Below are 13,479 nucleotides of genomic sequence, written 5' to 3'. Positions count from 1 at the left end.
ATTAACTATCTATTCTGGAAAGACCAAGAAAAAGAACAAAAATCGGAACTACTCCAGCCTTCCCAGTTAGCAAAGCTCATTTCTATCTTACAACATTTCCAAGATGAAAACTTCAGGAAAAGAAACGAATCGTCCTATCAACTGAGAAAACAGAACTTCATATTCACCCTCGGTAATAATAAGTATGGTGAGAGAATGAAGTCGGCTTTCATACCTAAACTTCTCGACCAATACTGTGGCGATTTCATAAATGAAACCAACATGAAAATTGTCCAGAAGAAAGTGAAGGAAAAACTTCAAGATGAACAAAAACAATAAGAAGATGTATGAACTATGTACCTACCTACCTTTTGCCCAATTGTATTTCTTAGATTATGTAAAAAGCAAAAATACGATCATATTATGTAATACATATAGGTAACTACCTTTATATTTAGTCGGTGTACACAGTTATATGAATGGAAGGTAGATAGATTGGGGGTTTAATACAACTATATACCTAGTTACCTACTTCAATGTGTGTAATATCCAAACTGGTAATTAGGTCTATTTAGGAACTATTACAGGGTATTTCCTAGACTAATAATAATTAGGTACCTATGTAGATGATATTCTTGGTCCCTACTTAGTATGGATTATCTTTTACCTACCTATATCTACACTCACCCATCAAATCGGTAATAATGTATACCTACTGCTAGGTTACTATATTCTATTTACTTATGTTATGTATAAAATCTCTGCTATTAGGAGTAAAAGTAAATGAAAGAAAGAGGAAAAAAAAACCATCTCCTCAGAAGGTATTCTTTATCTTAGGAGGTGTTTATTTTATGTACATAAATTTATAAAAAATAAATGGAATAATTTTCAATTCAATTCAATTCAATTCTTCTTCTTCTTCCTTCTTCTTGATATTCGACCGATTGCTTTACAAATATCGTGCTCTCAATTCCACTAATTTATGGCGGTGTTTATTTTCTCTCCATTTCTTTTGAGAAATTCGACACAAATAGAACAGTTTTGGCGTTTTGTATTGACGATAACGTTGGGTGAACCAATGGTTGATGTGGACAAATTCAATTGGGCATTCACACTCTTGTAATCGCTAGGTCACGGGTTCGATTCCCGCCCGGAGCGAACTTTTTCTAAACAGATAAGGTTTGTTCTCGGCTGGCTTTCTCCTATCCTGTCCTCCTTCTCTCTTCCGTTTCGGGACGATAAGACAGTTGTTGTTACAGTTTCGTCTATCAAACCTCTTGCAAAAAAAAGGATAGTTCTACATACATTACATAATAAGAAGTTATGGTCCCTAAAAGTACAGAAGTACTTACAGGGATGATGAAGAATAATCATTTAAGAATATTGTAAAGGAAGAATAAACTTATTATTATTATTATTATAGTAAATTAAATTTAGCTTTGGAAAAAATCAGGATTCCAGGCAAACCTGGCAAACTATCATTTAAATTTCTGTTGCTTCTGTACCTCGGGCACTGACATTTCGTTAAAATAAACAGAAATAAAACAAATAATCACCAAACTATCATTTAAATTTCTGTTGCTTCTGTACCTCGGGCACTGACATTTCGTTAAAATAAACAGAAATAAAACAAATAATCACCTATTATCTGCTGATAATGGTTTTGGCCTGAATTCTGTTTTACGATCTGTTTATCTTATCAGTTCTGAGGAATGAGGATTGGATCTGTGAGCTAGGAGCTCGGAATTCATTCATTCATCATAAGTTCATTAGGATATTATGGAATATGGATTTGTTTTAGGTACTATCATTCCGCCCATTGTTATTAGATATTAGATTGTAAATTTCCATCTACTTACAAGTAAAAAAAAAGCTAAATCAAAATTTTGAAGGTGTACCTTCAAAATCAAGCCCCCCCCAAAAATTTAGGCAAGAACCGCCTATGATCAGTTCTGAGGAATGAGGATTGGATCTGTGAGCTAGGAGGTCGGAATTCATTCATTCATCATAAGTTCATTAGGATATTATGGAATGTGGATTTGTTTTAGGTACCTTTGGAATAAAGTTCGTCCGCGACCTATCGCTTCCAAAGCAGGCGCGCTCCCTTCCAAGCTAACTATTCTAGTTGGCTTTATCTAACATTACTAGGTACTTATGTGTATTTAGGTACACACATACACTCAAAACGTGTTTTGGCACTAAAAACTGACCATCGAAATTTTGACCCGATTACATTACTTTCCTTCCTATAGGATAAGGAAAGTAATCTTATATTATAAGAACGAGATAAATTAATAATAACAGTAGAGTGCGAAAAGAAGAAGAAGAACAAAATAGGGACAGATTGGATTTTCCAGTCCTTTATTATCTGACAACCTTTTCTGAACGTTTTGAAAATATGTAGGTAGGGACTTTTTTTACTATCCTGCCAGATAAAAGCTCATATTGTCTTTGGGTTACGTCTTTGGTTGTCTTAAATTCTTAAAAGAAACCTAGGGACTGGAAAATGCATATTGTAAAAATGGTCTATCTGTATGTGTTTTGCATATAAACATTACTGTTATTTCAAATGACTCATACACAAGATTATGTAATAGTAACAGGAATATACATAGTTTATCAAAGAAAGATAGATAGGACATACCTACATAGCTTCACTAACATATATATACTGTCCAAATCATGAAAGAAGTCTTTTATTTACTGTAGGTAAAGCTGAACGTTTTGAAAATATGTAGGTAGGGACTTTTTTTACTATCCTGCCAGATAAAAGCTCATATTGTCTTTGGGTTACGTCTTTGGTAGTCTTAAGAAACCTAGGGACTGGAAAATACATGTTGTAAAAATGGTCTATTTGTATGTGTTTTGCATATAAACATTACTGTTATTTCAAATGACTCATACACGTACAAGATTATGTAATAGTAACAGGAATATACATAGTTATCAAAGAAAGATAGATTGGAGGTCTTTTATCATGACTATTATGTGATAGATATCGCGGAACATACCTACATAGCTTCACTAACATATACTGTCAAAATCATGAAAGAAGTCTTTTATTTACTGTAGGTAAATCAATACCTTCCTATACTGTAACCAATAACGGAGGTCTTATCGTCCCGAAAAGGACAAAGCCAGCCGTTCCGAGAACGAACCTCATCTGTTTGGAATAAAGTTCGTCCGCGACCTATCGCTTCCAAAGCAGGCGCGCTCCCTTCCAAGCTAACTATTCTAGTTGGCTTTATCTAACAATACTAGGTACTTATGTGTATTTAGGTACACACATACATATTTTTGAGGCATTTGATTGGTCAAAGGGTTCCCACGAAAAATATTTCAACCCAAACTGACTTCGTTTATGAATTGGACTGTAGTTGTCGTTCAACCTTTTTGTGACTCGGTTCACTCGGTGATCTCGTTTGACATTCACATCAGTTCTGATCTTGACATTCAGAATGTCAACTCTCTGTTATGAATGTTATGATAGGGCCTTATAACAACACAAAGGTCTTTTTTTAGAGAGGGAGAGTGAGAGAGAGGTTTGATCGACGGAATTGTAACAACGGACATCTTAACGTCCCGAAATTGAAGAGAGAAGGAATATCTATATAGATAAGCCCGAGGATAAGAAAAAGTCAGTCATTCCGAGAACGAACAAAAATCTCCCCGGACTGGAATCGAACCTGCGACATAGCGCTTACCTACAAGGGCTTTTTTTTTAAAAAAAGAAAAAAAAGATGAGTGTTCCACCGCCGTTTTTATTTCCTGCCCCTACCTTCCAAGCTAACTATTAATAAGCTGGCAGAACAGAGGGCTACTATGAAGTCAACATTCCCTACAGCCCTCTAGGTTGCGGGTTCGATTCCCACCCGGGGGGATTTCATCCTGAAGGGATAAGGTTCGTTCTTGGAACGGCTAGTTTACTCCTATCCTGTCTTCCTGCTCTCTTCGATTTCGGGACCATAAGACCCTAGCAGTTAGGTTACAGTTTACTCTATCAAACCTCTTTAAAAAAATCCTTGGATCTCTCAACCTTGTGACTTTATCTGCTTTGGAACTCTAGGTGGTATGATCTCATCTCCTGGTTTGTATGTAGGTACCTAGGTAGTAAAATTACGTAAGCCCTCATGATCTCATCAATTTATCCTGAATTTGCATAAATTATTATTTATAGGGTCTCTTTTTTTTTCAAGGGTCAAATCTGGGGACTTTTAAGCCACTAACCTATACCGGTCGGAAAACTTTTTTTTTTAAATCTCAATTCTTTAATATCTTTATTCGCTCTTTAATTTGAATTAAAATTAGTTCTTGCATAGTATAGATACGAGTACTATAAAATTCCAACTAAGTATAGGTAACGACTGACCTTTTAAAAAAAAATCTGGTGTGAACATCACATGACTTTCCTTATCCTATTGAATGATGCTTATTTGAGTGTTCTTTTACCCTAACTTTGACAATATCTCGAACCGTATTGTCGCTATAGCTGAAAACCGCCAAAAAAACGGTCGAAATCTGTCCAAAAGCGGTAAAAAAATACCGCCAACCGCAGCACCTATCTCAACCAAACGTTTCGTGTCGCATCCTTGTCACATTTGACAGCTACATACCAAATTTCAAGTCTCTAGCTCTTACTGTTCTCGAGATATTTTGTTTACAGACAGACACACACACGGACCAATGGCTGAAACTTTGGATTTACAAACGTTTTGAGTTGCATCCTTGTCACATTTGTAAACTCCATACCAAATTTCAAGTCTCTAGCTCATACCGTTCCCGATATATTGTTAAATTACACCGAAAACCGCCAAAAAGCGGTAAAATGCCGCCAACCGTTGCACCGGTCTTAATCAAAAGTTTCGTGTCGCATCCTTGTCACATTTGACATCTACATACCAAATTTCGAGTCTCTAGCTCTTACCGTTCTCGAGATATTTTGACAGACAGACACACGGACCAATGGCTGAAACTTTGGATTTAGGCTCTAGGGACCTCAAAACGTGTTTTGACACTAAAAACTGACCATCGAAAATTTGACCCGATTACATTACTTTCCTTCCTATAGGATAAGGAAAGTAAAAAGTACAAACCGCCAAACAATTGAGTGCCAAGTGAGAAAATGTCAACCTAGGTGTTAGGTACCTACATATGTACCATAGCTATTACCTATAGGTACCTAATACCTAGGTACTGTTATGACAGTTTGACTATATGCCACTGATCTATCAAGGTTATGTATTGTGAGCTTAACCCTCCCATATTTTAGAATCGTGAGGTAGCCCCTAATATATTCTATTGTATGCTTTTATCAGTTAGCCCCTAGTTAGGTGACGTAGCCCCTAATATATTTCTATTGTATGCTGTTATCAGTTAGCTTCCAGCCCCTAGTTAGGTGACGTAACCCCTATCTATCTAATGTGTGCTTAACCCTCCCATATTTTAGGATTGTGACGTAGCCCCTAATACCTATATTTCTATATTGTAGGCTGTTATCAGTTAGCCCCTAGCCCATAGCCCGGTGACGTAGGCCCTATCTTTCCATTGTATATTAGGTACCTACTGTTATCATTATCATGTTATCAATTTAACAGTTAGGGGTGGCACCTCATGCCTGAATGATGGGTTGTGGATTGTTGGAGTTCTAAAGGTGTGTCCACACATAGTCGACCGGACGTCGATCGATGTCGACTGACACATCCACACTCACTGCCTCTACAACATAGATTTACTTCGATCAACGGCCGGTCGACTATGGGTGGACACAGCTTTACGTTTTGAAACTTTCTGAGCATCGTTTACTCCGCCACAAAATCTGAAGGGGTACAAGTACTTATTTCAGTAGGTATTTGATTGTTTTCGATATTACGTAGGTATGAAAGTACGTACCTATTAACTATTTTGTTCGATTTCCCATACTCAGCATACAAAGCTTAAAGCCTCACAAGAAAGCTTTACTTTCATCTTGCGTAATAGTAAGCTGGAATAATAATAACAGTAAATTATATGCTATACGCTATAGCATACAGTAGGTAGATAGGTATACCTAATGTAGGTATAATAGCGAGTTTTTGCGACCAATATTAGCGTCCCCTTAACATGTGCAGAAACGAGTTTCCGTCAAATACATAGGCGGTTCTTGCCTAAATGTGGGGGGCTTATTTTGAAGGTACACCTTCAAAATTTTGATTTAGCTTTATGAAAAAAATCTGTGTGAACATCACACGACTTTCCTTATCCTATTGAATGATGCTTATTTGAGTATTATTTTACCCTAACTTTTACCATAGATATCTCTATTCTCTAACCGTTTAGTCGGTATAGCTGAAAAGCGGTAAAATGCCGCCAACCGGTGCACCGATCTTAACCAAAAGTTTCGTTTCCTTGTCACATTTGACAGCTACATACCAAATTTCAAGTCGCTAGCTCTTACCGTTCTCGAGATATTTTGTTTACAGATAGACACACAGATACACACACGGACCAATGGCTGAAACTTTGGATTTAGGCTCTAGGGACCCCAAAACGTGTTTTGGCATCAAAAACTGACCATCGAAAATTTGACCCGATTACAATACTTTCCTTCCTATAGGATAAGGTCCGAAAACTTTTTTTTAATCTCAATTGTTTAATACCTTCATTCGCTCTTTAATTTGAATTAAAATGAGTTCTTGCATAGTATACGAGTACAATAAAATTCCAACTAAGTATATCTAACGACTGACCTTTTAAAAAATAATAGAAAGTAAAAAGTACAAACCACCAAACAATTGAGTGCCAAGTGAGAAAATGTCAACCTAGGTGTTAGGTACCTACATATGTATCTATAGCTATACCATAGCTATTACCTATAGCCTATAGGTACCCAATACCTAGGTACTGTTATGACAGTTTGACTATATGCCACTGATCTATCAAGGTTATGTATTGTGAGCTTAACCCTCCCATATTTTAGGATTGTGACATAGCCCCTATTATATTTCTATATTGTATGCTGTTATCAGTTAGCCCCTAGCCCATAGCCCGGTGACGTAGGCCCTATCTTTCCATTGTATATTAGGTACCTACTGTTATCATTATCATGTTATCAACTTAACAGTTAGGGGTGGCACCTCATGCCTGAATGATGGGTTGTGGATTGTTGGAGTTCTTATTCTTAAGGTGTGTCTAGTTGTCCACAGTCCACACACATAGTCGACCGGACGTCGATCGATGTCGACTGACACATCCACACTGCCTCTACAACATGGATATTTTTCGATCAACGGCCGGTCGACTATGTGTGGACATAGCTTTACGTTTTGAAACTTTCTGAGCATCGTTTAATCCGCCACAAAATCTGAAGAGGTACAAGTAGGTACTTATCTCAGTAGGTATATATGATTGTTTTCGATATTATACGTAGGTATGAAAGTACGTACCTATTAACTATTTTGTTCGATTTCCCATACTCAGCATACAAAGCTTAAAGCCTCACAAGAAAGCTTTACTTTCATCTTACGTAATAGTAAGCTGGAATAATAATAACAGTAAATTATATGCTATACGCTATAGCATACAGTAGGTAGATAGGTATAGGTACCTAATGTAGGTATAATAGCGAGTTTTTGCGACCAAAATTAGCGTCCGTCTAACATGTGCAGAAACGAGTTTTCGTCAAATAACGTTAAAGAGAGAAGCCAGCCTAGTTTGTTTGGTTTGTAGCGCGTCTGTTACGCCACGGGTTCGATTCCCGCGCGGGGCGGATTTTATCCCGAATGGATAATGTTCGTTCTCGGAACGGCTGGCTTTCGCCTATCCTGTCTTCCCTCTCTCTTCGATTTCGGGACGATAAGAACTTAGCAATTACAGCTCACTTTATCCAAACTATTAAAAAAAAAAGCGTTGGAACGTAAGTTCACATCATGTGTACATATATGTAATCTCTTCACACACAATTCTATTCTTCACAAGATCACAAGCATTGTTTTAATTGTTTACCGCAGAAACGAACATAATAGGTACCTAGCTGAACACCGATGTAAGTTTGAACTATGTAGGTATTAGGTGGGTACTTATTGCCAGGGGCAGATTTACGCACAGGACCACCAGGGTCGGACCTAGAGAGGCACGAGTTCAAGGGAACAAAAAAATGAAATGGAGGAAAGCCTAATAATTTATCGGAAAAATTCGAGGGAGCCTGGAAAAAATCAGGGAGGAAACTTCAACACAGATAAGTTGGATAACTTCATAAGTAGGTATAACTTACCAATTAGTAGGTAGTCATTTTTTACGAACTTTACAAAGGTACCCCCTCCCGCTCACCCTAAATCACAGGAGCGCTACAATTTAAGGGTCATAGGTTCGCTCTACACGATACAGGGCCGTACTTAGGAACCCCTCCCCCTGGTTGGGAGGGGGGTTTGTAGGTAGGTAGGTAGGTAGGTATCTTATATTATAAAATCAAGATCCATTCACATTTCACACACTGATCGCTCTATCTCCTGAACCACAACACCTAGAAAGCTGAAATTTGGTAGGAATATTCCTTTTATGGTCTAGGTGTGCAATAAGAAAGGATTTTGCGAAAATCTAAACCGATCCTGAGATATGATCAATTTTTGATCGCTAAAATAACCATAAGAAATACACAGAGTGCAGAGACTGAGGGAGAGAAAACTTTTCCTCGCTCGCCTAATATTGAGTTTCGTTTATGTTTTTAGTTTGATAAAAATACAAGTTCGGCCATGCCTTTTCCACAAGCTTGGCCATGCCTCGGGATGAACTAGCGGGATTCCGGAGCGAAGCGACGGAATTCAGCTAGTAAATCTTATATTATAAGAACGAGAACTCATTCACATTTCACACACTGATCGCTCTATCTCCAGAACCACAACACCTAGAAAGCTGAAATTTGATAGGAATATTCCTTTTATGGTCTAGGTGTGCAACAAGAAAGGATTTTGCGAAAATCTAAACCGATCCTGAGATATGACCAATTTTTGATCGCTAAAATCACCATAAGAAATACACAGAGTGCAGAGACTGCGGGAGAGAAAACTTTTCCTCGCTCGCCTAATATTGAGTTTCGTTTATGTTTTTAGTTTGATAAATACAAGTGCGGCCATGCCTTTTCCACAAGTTTGGCCATGCCTCAAGTTCGGCCATGCCTTTTCCACAAGTTTGGCCATGCCTCAAGTTCGGCCATGCCTTTTCCACAAGTTTGGCCATGCCTCAAGTTCGGCCATGCCTTTTCCACAAGTTTGGCCATGCCTCAAGTTCGGCCATGCCTTTTCCACAAGTTTGGCCATGCCTCAAGTTCGGCCATGCCTTTTCCACAAGTTTGGCCATGCCTCGGGATGAACTAGCGGGATTCCGGAGCGAAGCGACGGAATTCAGCTAGTAAAATATAATCTGTGTGTTAAGTTGTTAACCTTTCATTTTCAAAGTTGTTCTTTGTCTCCAATAATTCCTATGACTCCCAGATCTTTTTCACACATTCTAGTACTTTTCAGGGGCCACTTTTTTTAACTCGGTCAAATGCTTTTTGTTAGTCTATTGGGCAGTTGGAAATGTTCCTGATAACGACTCTGAGCGTTTGAAATTACAGTTTCAAGGTTTTTCTTTATTATTATATTAGTTTATTTTTGTATCTTGTTTATTTATTATTTATAAATTATAAATCAAAATATAATTTATTAATTTCAGGTATCTTGTGATGAGCCTTTACCTAGCTGTAGTATAACTAGAACTGAATCCATATCTAATGATATTCAAACTGTAAGATCATCTTCATCTACATCTAGTAGCAGTAATGAACCAAGTAGTCAAACTTCAAGGTAAGAGCTCTCTCAATCTTTCTTTCTTTTTTTCTTCTTCTCTTTCTTTCTTTTTCTGTCATTTATTTACGGAAGAAACGGTTAACAGGACTGGAAAAGGCTGAGTAGAATACTTACGAAGGTCTTATCGTCCCGAAAGAAAGAGAGAAGGAACACAACACATTTGATTTCTTCTTCGACGCCTATGATAAAATCAGAATAAAATATTACCTATTTCATGGCCTAGTACCGTAATCACTCTACTTTCATTGTCCACCCCTAATACTGTATGTATTTTTTTTCTCTTGTTTGTACACCTATTGTTTGATGTTTTGTTTAATGTAATAAAATGGATATTTTATCCGTGAATTTGTAAAAAAAAAATAATAAATAAATAGGTATGTTTACTAAACCCAACTGTTCCAGAAAGGCTATACGGAGCACACTATGTTTGGCAGGCTCCCCTACTCCAGAAAGAACTTATATTTGGGGATTTGGCCACAGCGACCAGTGACAAGTGGTAACCTACTTCTGGAGTAAAGAGCCTCCTACCCCCTACTAGATATACGGCCCTGAGTCCTAGGTACTTGTGACAAAATAGCAACAGGGAAAAGTATAAATTGAAATCGGGACTAAGTTGGGCATTCTCTGCCACTTAACCTCATTAACCTCATTCCATCAGCGGTAAATTTTTCCAAAGTATGATCATGTATTACTATCTATGTACCTAATTACCTACACCTATATATGTAGGTAGGTATGCGTCTTCTTGACCTGTAGGTAGGTAAGTATAAGTAGGTAAGTATTATTGCAGGGTTCAGCATTAATTTAAGAGTCCAGATTTCAATTTACTTTTGATAAATAAGAATGATAGCATGATGGGAACATTGCGCAGAGTCATCCTAGGTACCTACTTGTGACAAAAAAGCAACAGTAAAATTAAAATCGGGACGAAGTTAGGCATTCTCTGCCACTTAACCTTATTAACCTCATTCCATCAGCACTTAATTCTTAAAAAGTATGATCATCATGTAATACCCATACCTTCCTATAGGTACCTATGTACATATATATTTACATAGATATATTATGTACTTAAGTACCTATAGGTACATATGTATGCGTCTTCTTGACCTGTAGTTAATATTATAAGTAGGTATGTAGGTAGGTATGAATAATTGTATAATTTATTATTGTAGGGTTTAGCATTAATTTAAGAGTCCAGATTTCAATTTACTTTTGATAAATAAGAATGATAGCATGATGGGAACATTGCGTGTTATGATGTTTTCTGGTAAGTATGTTTTAACATTCAAGCACAACCACAGCAGGTATAAAATATGCTATTAGCTAATGTCAAGAATTGACCATTAGGCCATTTTCGTGAAAATAAGTAAATATAAATTATTAAAAATATCTCTGTAGCAATAAGGTCATCATGGAATGTAAATAAATATAGCCCATTCTTGAAAGGGATGGTCTTGCAGTTTAGAGTAAACTATCATAATACATGCTAAGTACTGTAGGTATGTATCTACATCATTATTTAATCAGCTCTGAAAGTGAAAAAATAAAAGTCCTGAATACCTAATAAATAATACTCACAGTTCTTGTTTTAAAAGGTTGCACAACCTTGCCTCTGATAACACCAAACAGGGATGAGGGATGGTTGGCTACTTGAGGCTGCACCGATGAGGTAGATGTTGGCCCTTGAGGTTGTTGTTGTGTGTTGGATGAAACAACATTTGCTTGTGCATTATTGGATGTTGACACTTCTTCGGCACTAGATGAAGAAATGTTGTTTGATTCAGGATTCATTGCACTTGGAACCCCTGAAAGTTTTCAAATGAAAAATGATTTCGGGACGATAAGACCATAGCAATTACAGTTCCCTCTGTCAAACCTCTTAAAAAAAAAAAAGTTTATAGGTAGGTACCTACTTACCAGCAGACAGACAATAATCAAATAAGTTGTTTTCCAAACTGCCTATAGATACGTAAAGATCGTATTTCTCAGACGGCTTCCAAAAAGAACAAGTTGTTTGTTCGACAAAAGCGGAAGGTATAATAATTTTACCTAAGTTGCCACTTGTTTATTTTTAATCCGCGAAAAAAGTTGGTATTTTTCACTCGTAAAAAAAAAAAGAAAAAAAAATCGCACTATAAAACTGTAGAGTAGGTACCGAGTTAAAACTTTTATTCACAAAAATTAGGATTAATAGGTAACTATCGAGTTACGGGAATATCTTTATATCTTAGAGAAAGAAATAGTGAAGACTGATTGAATACTGAATACAATATGAATAGTGAACATTAACAATGAACACGAGTTATACGGATTTATTTTTCTTCTCTCGCTTACTTGCTACTCTCGTTCATTGTTAATTTTTTAACGTTCATAATGTTCATACGTTGCTAGTATTTAACGTTCTTACAGGGTGTTCTTTTCAGATGTAAAGTGGCGTAGGGAAAAGGTTTAGGTTAGCTACATACCTACCTAATTAGGTAGGTATGAAGCTAAAGGTAGATACCTAGGTAGGAACAAAAATGTTTCAGAATGGGGATGTTTCAGAACAAAAATGTTTCAGAACAAAAATGTTTCAGAATGGACAGTTTGATTGCCAGCACAGCGTCCAGTAATGGACATGGACAATCCAAGATAGGTATATTTGTATGAATGCCGTCTTATTATTTAAGTATGCAATACGCAGGAGAATATTAGTGGAGATGACAGACTCACTTTTGTCATAAGTAGGTGTACGAGAACATAGGTAATTAGAAAAGGCAAAAAGGCTAATAATTATTTTCCCTTGTCGTAAGCAGGATCTTGATTCTGGTTCTGGTTTTCGAAAAATGAGCAATAGATGAGCACAAGCGAGAAGTCGAGTATGCACATTTTTATGTGCATGAAAATTATTTCAAGTAGACTTGGCAACGTTGAAATTCAAAAATGTAAATAACAATCACCCGGGAAATTTCAAAAATGTTTTGGCATTTGATTTTGACATTTGTCACCAAAGTTAAGCAACGCTACGTTTGATTGATTTTTGGATTGGTGACCATCGGTATATTTATGATCTGATATTACGTGTAATGTTGGTTTTTCAAGGTTTTCTTCAGGCTTGGTGAAGTTCATGTGAGTAGCCAGGTAGCTTGTTACAAGCTGATGAGAGATGAACATAGGCAGTTGAAATCAATGTAAAATCTTGGAACCTAAAAGATAAGCCCAGAAAACCTCGAAGTTACAAGTACTACCTAGCAAGCGCTAGTCATAAGTCATAACATACTTTTCACCTACTTTCTTGGGCTAAGATCTCAAATTTCTGTGATTTGTTGATAAATAATCTTTTCCTTGTTTCTAGCAGTGTTCCTTCATTCTGATTGTAACGATATTACTTGTGATGAAAAGTGGATGAGAGATATCAAGAATCAAGATGAAAGTGGTAAGTTGCTTTGTACCAATAAGTAATGATGTTATACTTAGATTCCCTTTACATAAAAAAAATTGTAGTCAAAACCAAATGTGAGGCTAAAAGCAATCACCTTATTTAAGTATTACTTATTCCAAGGTTTCAAATTTAGTTTTATCCACAGGGAAAATAAAGATCTGCTTGTTTTCTATTTTACAGTACAGCCTAAGCAGTCATCCAAACAAAGCATGCTACATTCTGAGGTTCAAGGAAATGACCATCATGTTAGATTGT

The 13,479-nt window shown here is 36.7% G+C and overlaps 1 protein-coding gene and 1 long non-coding RNA gene across 2 annotated transcripts in view; one reads left to right on the top strand and one right to left on the bottom strand.

Annotated features, from left to right (window-relative positions):
• The window catches only part of LOC103518483 (homeodomain-only protein-like), a 21,890-nt gene extending 9,983 nt beyond the window's left edge, over positions 1-11,907 (bottom strand). The window contains exon 1 of the mRNA XM_008483550.3: positions 11,721-11,907. The gene's annotated coding sequence lies outside the window, so the exon portion shown is untranslated. The remainder of the gene's footprint in view (positions 1-11,720) is intronic.
• An 869-nt stretch (positions 11,908-12,776) lies between these two features.
• On the top strand, positions 12,777-13,479 carry LOC108253585. The gene is made up of 3 exons (XR_001809778.2): positions 12,777-12,911; positions 13,141-13,218; positions 13,405-13,479. It is a non-coding gene; the product is annotated as an uncharacterized LOC108253585 (long non-coding RNA).

Source organism: Diaphorina citri, unplaced genomic scaffold (assembly GCF_000475195.1).
Source record: "Diaphorina citri unplaced genomic scaffold, Diaci psyllid genome assembly version 1.1 scaffold2205, whole genome shotgun sequence".
NCBI lineage: Eukaryota > Metazoa > Arthropoda > Insecta > Hemiptera > Psyllidae > Diaphorina > Diaphorina citri.
Note: the sequence above shows the minus strand (reverse complement) of the source record. Positions and strands in the feature narration are given on the sequence as shown.